Source organism: Silene latifolia, chromosome 8, assembly GCF_048544455.1.
Source record: "Silene latifolia isolate original U9 population chromosome 8, ASM4854445v1, whole genome shotgun sequence".
Classification (NCBI taxonomy): domain Eukaryota; kingdom Viridiplantae; phylum Streptophyta; class Magnoliopsida; order Caryophyllales; family Caryophyllaceae; genus Silene; species Silene latifolia.
In genome coordinates this window covers 69,614,841-69,621,349 of record NC_133533.1, presented here as the reverse complement: position 1 = coordinate 69,621,349, position 6,509 = coordinate 69,614,841, and the positions used below count along the sequence as shown (strand labels likewise).

General features: G+C 40.9%; 1 non-coding gene across 1 annotated transcript; it reads right to left on the bottom strand.

The window, feature by feature from the left end:
- Positions 1 to 5,535: 5,535 nt before the first annotated feature.
- On the bottom strand, positions 5,536 to 5,642 carry LOC141597735 (small nucleolar RNA R71). The gene has a single exon (XR_012522955.1). It is a non-coding gene; the product is annotated as a small nucleolar RNA R71 (small nucleolar RNA).
- Positions 5,643 to 6,509: the final 867 nt, after the last annotated feature.

Sequence of the window (6,509 nt, the reverse complement as noted above, 5' to 3'; positions counted from 1 at the left end):
AGACATTGCATTCACGTAGTATACCTTGCATTGTAATTCAAATTTTGCATATAGAATAGTCCATGCATTGCATTCTTATTTTTAAAATCACAAAAAAAATTGAAAAAATGACAAAAACCAACAAAAACATGTTCTTTTATTTCTCTAAATGCCCTCCCATGTCTATAAGTAAGTGTGGGGAGGGCCTAAAAAAAGCACCAAAAACATGCACTTTCATTTTTCATTTCCTCCACACATTTATTTCCATTTGGAACTAATGTAAATAAATAAGTGTGGGGAGGAAATTCATATATTGAAAAACACCAAAAATATGTCCTTTCAATTTTCAAAAACAAAAAAAATACCAAAAATATGTTATTTTTATTTTCAAAAATCAAAAAATACAAAAATATGTTCTTTTCTTTTTCTTATTCACTCCCTATGCTTTTGTCCATTGAGGACAATGTACATTTCAAGTGTGGGGAGGAAAATATCCACTCTTGTGAATATTTGTTTATATTTGTAAATACTTTTAAATTTGATAAAAATTCAAAAAATGCCTAAAAATTGAAAAAATTTCAGAAAAATTACAAAAACATTGTATTGTATATATATGTTGTTTGTTGGTTAACCTTTGGCATAGGCATCAACCGTTTGAGGCAAAAAGGAGACTAGAAGACCACTTGGTATACACGTTCCTATCTCTTTCTCCTTTTCCCATTCTCTCTCTCTTTATATTGTTGTATAATATGGAGGAGGACGGGTTTTTGTGCCTTAGATTTTCCTTTGGGGAACTGTTGGATTACTGGTGTTGATGTGCTGTTAGGTTTAGTTGACTTGTTGCATGTTTCTATCCTTGTTATATTCAATTCTCGCATGCATATGTTCTTGTATATACATGTTTTTCAATTTGAAGTCTCGTATCCGTTTGTAAATAAATGTTTTGCATGAACATGGTCTAGGAAGGGAACCAAGTACCCCCATGATGAGTTATGTGTCCAATTGTACCTTTCTCCTCCCCGTGACTCGCACCCGTGACCTCTAAGTTAGCCGAGGGAGGCGGGCTTGACCAATGAGTTTAGACCGATCTTGTGAGACCTAGGGTCGTAGACTAGACCTTAGGCTCGACTTAGCTACTTAAAGGAAAAGGTAGAGCCTCTTAGGGTGGGTACATTCATACCCCGCCCTCATCTAGGTTTGAGAGTAGGTCTCCTCGCGAGGCGTGTCACATCAAGACGCATAAGTGTGTCATTTCATCCTTAGATTGTGAAATTGCATTACATTTTTGTGCACATGATATGAAGCAAAAATCCGTTTGCATATGAACCTCACATAGCCAAATAGCCTTGTTTTCTCCCCTCCATCATCTCCCTTTTTTATCCACCCCTTTGAGCTTTGGCCTTTCTATTTGGCAACCCACCAAAATAGCTACACCCCATAACCACCCTTCCTTAATCAAGAATTGGTCGGTTTTATAGTTGTGTTGTAGGAGGTGATTTGGGTCATGATGATAGATAGTATACATGTCCACTCGGGTCAAAAGCTTGGTGTTTTCGGCATTGTAAATAAATAAGAGGTTTTGAAAAAGAAATGAAAAACAAAATAGAAAAGTGAAAAAGTCATGAAAAAAAAAAAAAATGAGTCATACATGTTGTATATATGTTGTCAAGAAAAGAAAAAGGCAAGCAACACCCCTCCTCATCATTAAACGGGGTAGAAAAAGCCGTTGCTAAATAAAAGGGCAAATTGATGTTTTTCCAAAATGAGTCGGGTTTACACATTTTTTGCATGGCTTGGGAAACCGAGCCTTTGTTACGGTGTAGACGTTACCATTTGTTGAAATAAGAGGAGTACTTTTAAGTTTTTCCAATTTGAGTTGGGTTTATGCAATTTTTGCATAGTTTTGGTGATCCATACTATGTTAGGGCATAGACGTGTCTCATGTGTTGCAATAAGAAATGGGTTATGATGTGTCGGCAATTCTTGATTTGAACCCCACATATCCAAACGGTGCTTGCACCAATCCCGTTTCGACCTACTCCCTAGCCCCGTTACAACCCTTGTTTCATATTGTGTGCATTTTACCATTGTTTGCATTTCATTGGACATAGGACGGTCTTACACATTAGATTGCGGGCACGTTTTCGCTAGTCGAGTTAGGAGAGTGATTTCGGTTACTATTTATCACAAAAATCACCCTGTTCTTTCAATGAGTGACGAGTGAAAACCGTGAGGATGTCGTTGCCTAGGTCCCCTTGGTCATGGGTCTTTGGGTTGAATCTCGTGTCAGTTTAGTAATTCTCGGCGGACTTGCCTACTTCCCCTTACCCCGCTCTTGAATTTGTTTCTTGAGCATTGGTCACACTAGGGTTGCTTGAGCCATGCTTAGGGGTTTGGCACCTCCGTTGGAACTCCTGAGACGGTACTCCCGACCAAGACCATGTTTTGTTGTTTGAAAAATCCGGCCACTTAGATGAGGAAAGTGGACCATTTTGTTAGATGCATTCTATTGATTGATTACGTGCTTTCATGATAGATGCATGACAATTTTGTAGCAAGACCCAACTTGCCTTGCAATAGGGCACTCTTCTCTCATGGGTGTCAAATTGTGAATTGAAGGGGCGTTGAGTGCGCTAATACTCATTCGGCTATTATTCTAGAATAATTGAGTGATGCTTATATTGTGCACGCACTCTTAAGGGTAACTATAGTTGTCTCTTGTGCATTGCCTTTGGACTTACTCGAGGACGAGTAAGGCTTTAGTGTGGGAAGGTTTGATATGTAATTAGTTTACGCCTTTTTACTTCCCGTTTCCCATGCATTTCAACCTCTTTAGCACGGTTTTAGCTCTCTTTCGCTCATGTTTTGTCCTTTTATTCCATGTACTGCTATATTACGGTTCCCCGCGATCTTTTGCAGGGAATTAGCCTTGAAAAAGGGAAGACGGAATGAAACCCGAGTGAAGGGCTAAACCATGTTAGCTTGAGAAGAAATAGAAGTGAAGGATGCTGAGAAGAGTGTTCTGCCGGCAGACCGGCAGCCGGTCTGGCCACCGGCAGAACGCACTCCCCACAATGCCAAGAAAATGGAGGAAAAATGCTGAAGGCTGTGTTCTGCCGGCAGGCCGGCAGCCGGCCCACCGGTAGAACACAGCAGCTAGAGTTGAATTGAAATTAGAGGAGAAAAAGAATTTGGCCTCGCTACCGGTAGGTGAACCGGCAGCTGGCCAGCCGGTATAACGCATCACAAGGAAGAATTTAAACACCTGAAGGCAGTGTTCTGCCGGCAGGCCGGCAGCCGGTCCACCGGTAGAACACACTTGCCAGCTATTTCCAAACTTCAAATTTATTTGACCGCGCTGCCGGTAGGCAAACCGGCAGCCGGTCCATCGGTAGAACGCAACAGCAGACGGATTTTGGGCTTTTCTCCTCTTTTCTTCATAATCTTATGAAAGACTATAAATACCCCTCCCTTAACCATTTGTACACACAACCCTAGATCTAAATTAATTTCCCTTTCCAAGTTTGAATCTTGTTAATTACTTTGCTAATCTTTCCTTAATTAGAACAAGTTCCTCAATTATTTAGTAGTAGAAATTGGGTTGTAAGAAGATTGAAGGTTCCTCCTTCCTTATTTTTCAATCCAAATTCCTTTCTTGCTATTGAGTTGGTATTATTTCTCCACCTAATTTCATTAGTTTACATTTGCTTTTCCATTAAGTTTTGTTTAATTGTTTATGTTAAATTTCCATTCTTGTTGTTTGATTGTTGTTATTTTCTCTCTTGTTCATCTTTCCTTTGTTCATCTTTGTTATTTACACCCAAAGATTGAGTCTTTGATTTCCTTGTGTTAAAGATTGAATCTTGGAGTTACTTGAGTTAAAGGTTGTGTCTTTTAGTTCAATCCTCATCATTATTAGATTAAATTATCTTTCCTCATAATTATTGTTGGATATTTGCATGTTTAGAAGTAGAATTCATTTTCCCATTATGTTTGTGCTTAAAGACTCCATCTTTATTGTCTCTCTTGCCTTTAGAAACATGATTAGTGAGTAGTCTTCTACTAGGACTCGGTTTGACCCGGTATGGGTAATTTCACCAATTAATTCTCATTTAGGCTAATTTGTTGGGGGAAATTGGTGAGGGTAGCTTAGAGGAATGAATTGTTTATGGATTGATTTTGGGTAGTGTCAATTTGTGACCCTTGTCCACCAACGAGAGTTGGTTAGGTTGGAAATTGGGTACCCGGAACTTGACCCTATTGCTAACCTCGGTTGAGACCGAAAGGGAGAACCGGGGGAGGGTACCTCTAAGTTAGCGTTTGAAATCGACCCTCGAAAGAGGGAGTGGGATGTCCCAGAGTTTGATGGGGGCTTAATGACCTTAGTTAATGCTAGGCTACCTTGAGAATTACATGTGTTTTAGGGTTGTTGGGCTTTAGACTTGGGATACCGACTTTCGAACCCGAGAGGGGGGTTAGTTTGGATAGCTAGTGTCCTATTGCGAACCCGAGAGGGAGGTTCTAGGCGAATTAGAGCCATCTCCCCCTTACCTTTCTACCTCTTAAGATTAGCCAAGAGAATTAACATGTGGAATTACGTATATTCGTGGGAGAACCGAGTTCTAGCCTTTCCTATTATTTGATCAACTCTTAATCCTTTTTAGCTTGTTCTTTGCTTGTCTAGTTTATTAGCCTTTCAATTTGTTGGTTTAGTGCTAGATCGTTACCACCTCTCAATTGTAGTTTGACTTAGCTAAGCTCGTGAACTAGAACAATTAGTAGTCTACCTACTCCTTGTGGGATCGACCCTCTAAAGTGTGCATCGACAAATCGTGCACTTGCGAGGTATACCTTGATACCATCAAGTTTTTGGCGCCGTTGCTGGGGTGTTCGGCTAGATATTAATTGTTTTCGTTCTAGTTTAGACTAAGTCTTTTGTATTACTAATCCTTCTCTTGAGTGTGTAGGACTTTTTGCATGAGTAGGAGAACTCGAAGAGGTCAACCAATTGATCCGATTGACCACGAGATTGAAGCTACCGCAAGAAGACTAAATTCACTCCGTAGAAGAGGGCTTACAGAAACACTAACTTCCCAAGAAAATTTAGTAGTTGAAGACTTTCGAGAAGAACCAAGTGCTTTTGAAACTTTTGAGAATCCCTTTGCAACTCCGGGAGAAGAAGTGACAATGCTCGCAGTCCCTATGCGAGATAACTTGGCTCCGAAAAAGGTGGTGGATCCGAGTATAGTCAAGCCACCTATTCAAGCCAACAACTTTGATGTGAAAGCCACCTTGCTACAACTTGTCCAAGGGAACCAATTCGGCGGGGGAGACACCGAAAACCCCAACGAACATCTCAACGAGTTCTTGGATAGTTGTGACATGTTCAAAGCTAACGGAGTATCGGGGGATGCCGTACGCCTTAGGCTTTTCCCTTACTCCTTGAGGGGAAGTGCCAAGGAGTGGCTTAAAAGTTGTGAACCCGATTCTCTTCGGACTTGGGATGTCGTCTCCAAGGCTTTCCTAAACAAGTATTTCCCACCACAACGAACCGCAAGAATCAAGAGTGAGCTCCAAGGCTTCACCCAACAAGAAGATGAGACCCTTTATGAAGCATGGGAGAGGTACAAGGGCCTCCAAAGGCTATATCCTCACCATGGGATTGGGGATAATGAACTAATCAACAACTTCTATGAAGGGTTGAACAATCAAATGAAGATGAACCTTGATTCCGGCTCGGGAAAGGGAGCATTGGATAACATAGATCACAAGACGGCCAAAGAGCTTATTGAAGAGATGGCTTTTCATACCTTTTATTGGAACAATGATAGGCACAAGAGGAAAGGAAAGTCAACGATTGAATCGGCCAATAATGTTGAAGTTAAAGGGTTGATTGAAGAGCTTAAGCAACAAGTTGCCTTGATGAGTTCAAGCAACACATCTAGCAATTCTTCTTCTATGAGGAACCAAGTTTATAGTTGTGAGATTTGTGGAGACCAAGGACACCACCCAATGAGTGTCCTTTGATGGTAGGAGAGGGCAATTGCATGGAGAAAGTGAACGGGATATGGGAGTCTAGTCCGGCCAAGCAAGCATTTAACAACAACCAATACCACCCCGGAATGAGAGCCCACCCAAACTTTTCCTATGGTTCACAAAATGTCCAAAACCCCCACCTTCCAACAAAAATCACAACAATCAAACTTTCAAGCTCAAAAACCGAACACAACATTCAATCAAGATCCACCGGGTTTCCAAGGAAGGACCTTCCAACCTAGACAACAATTTCAACCACTAAATCCACCAAACAACCCACCTTTCCAACAAAATTCCCAACCTTTCCAACAATCCACCCAACTAAAGTCAAACATGGAACTCATGATGGAACAATTTATGACATCCCAAAACCAATTCATCAACCATTCCACTCAAAAACAAGAAGAGACCACCTCATCCATCAACCAACTTAGAACCCAAATGCAAGCTTCTCAACGGATGACGGACAATCAAATCTCCCAATTGGCTTCCCA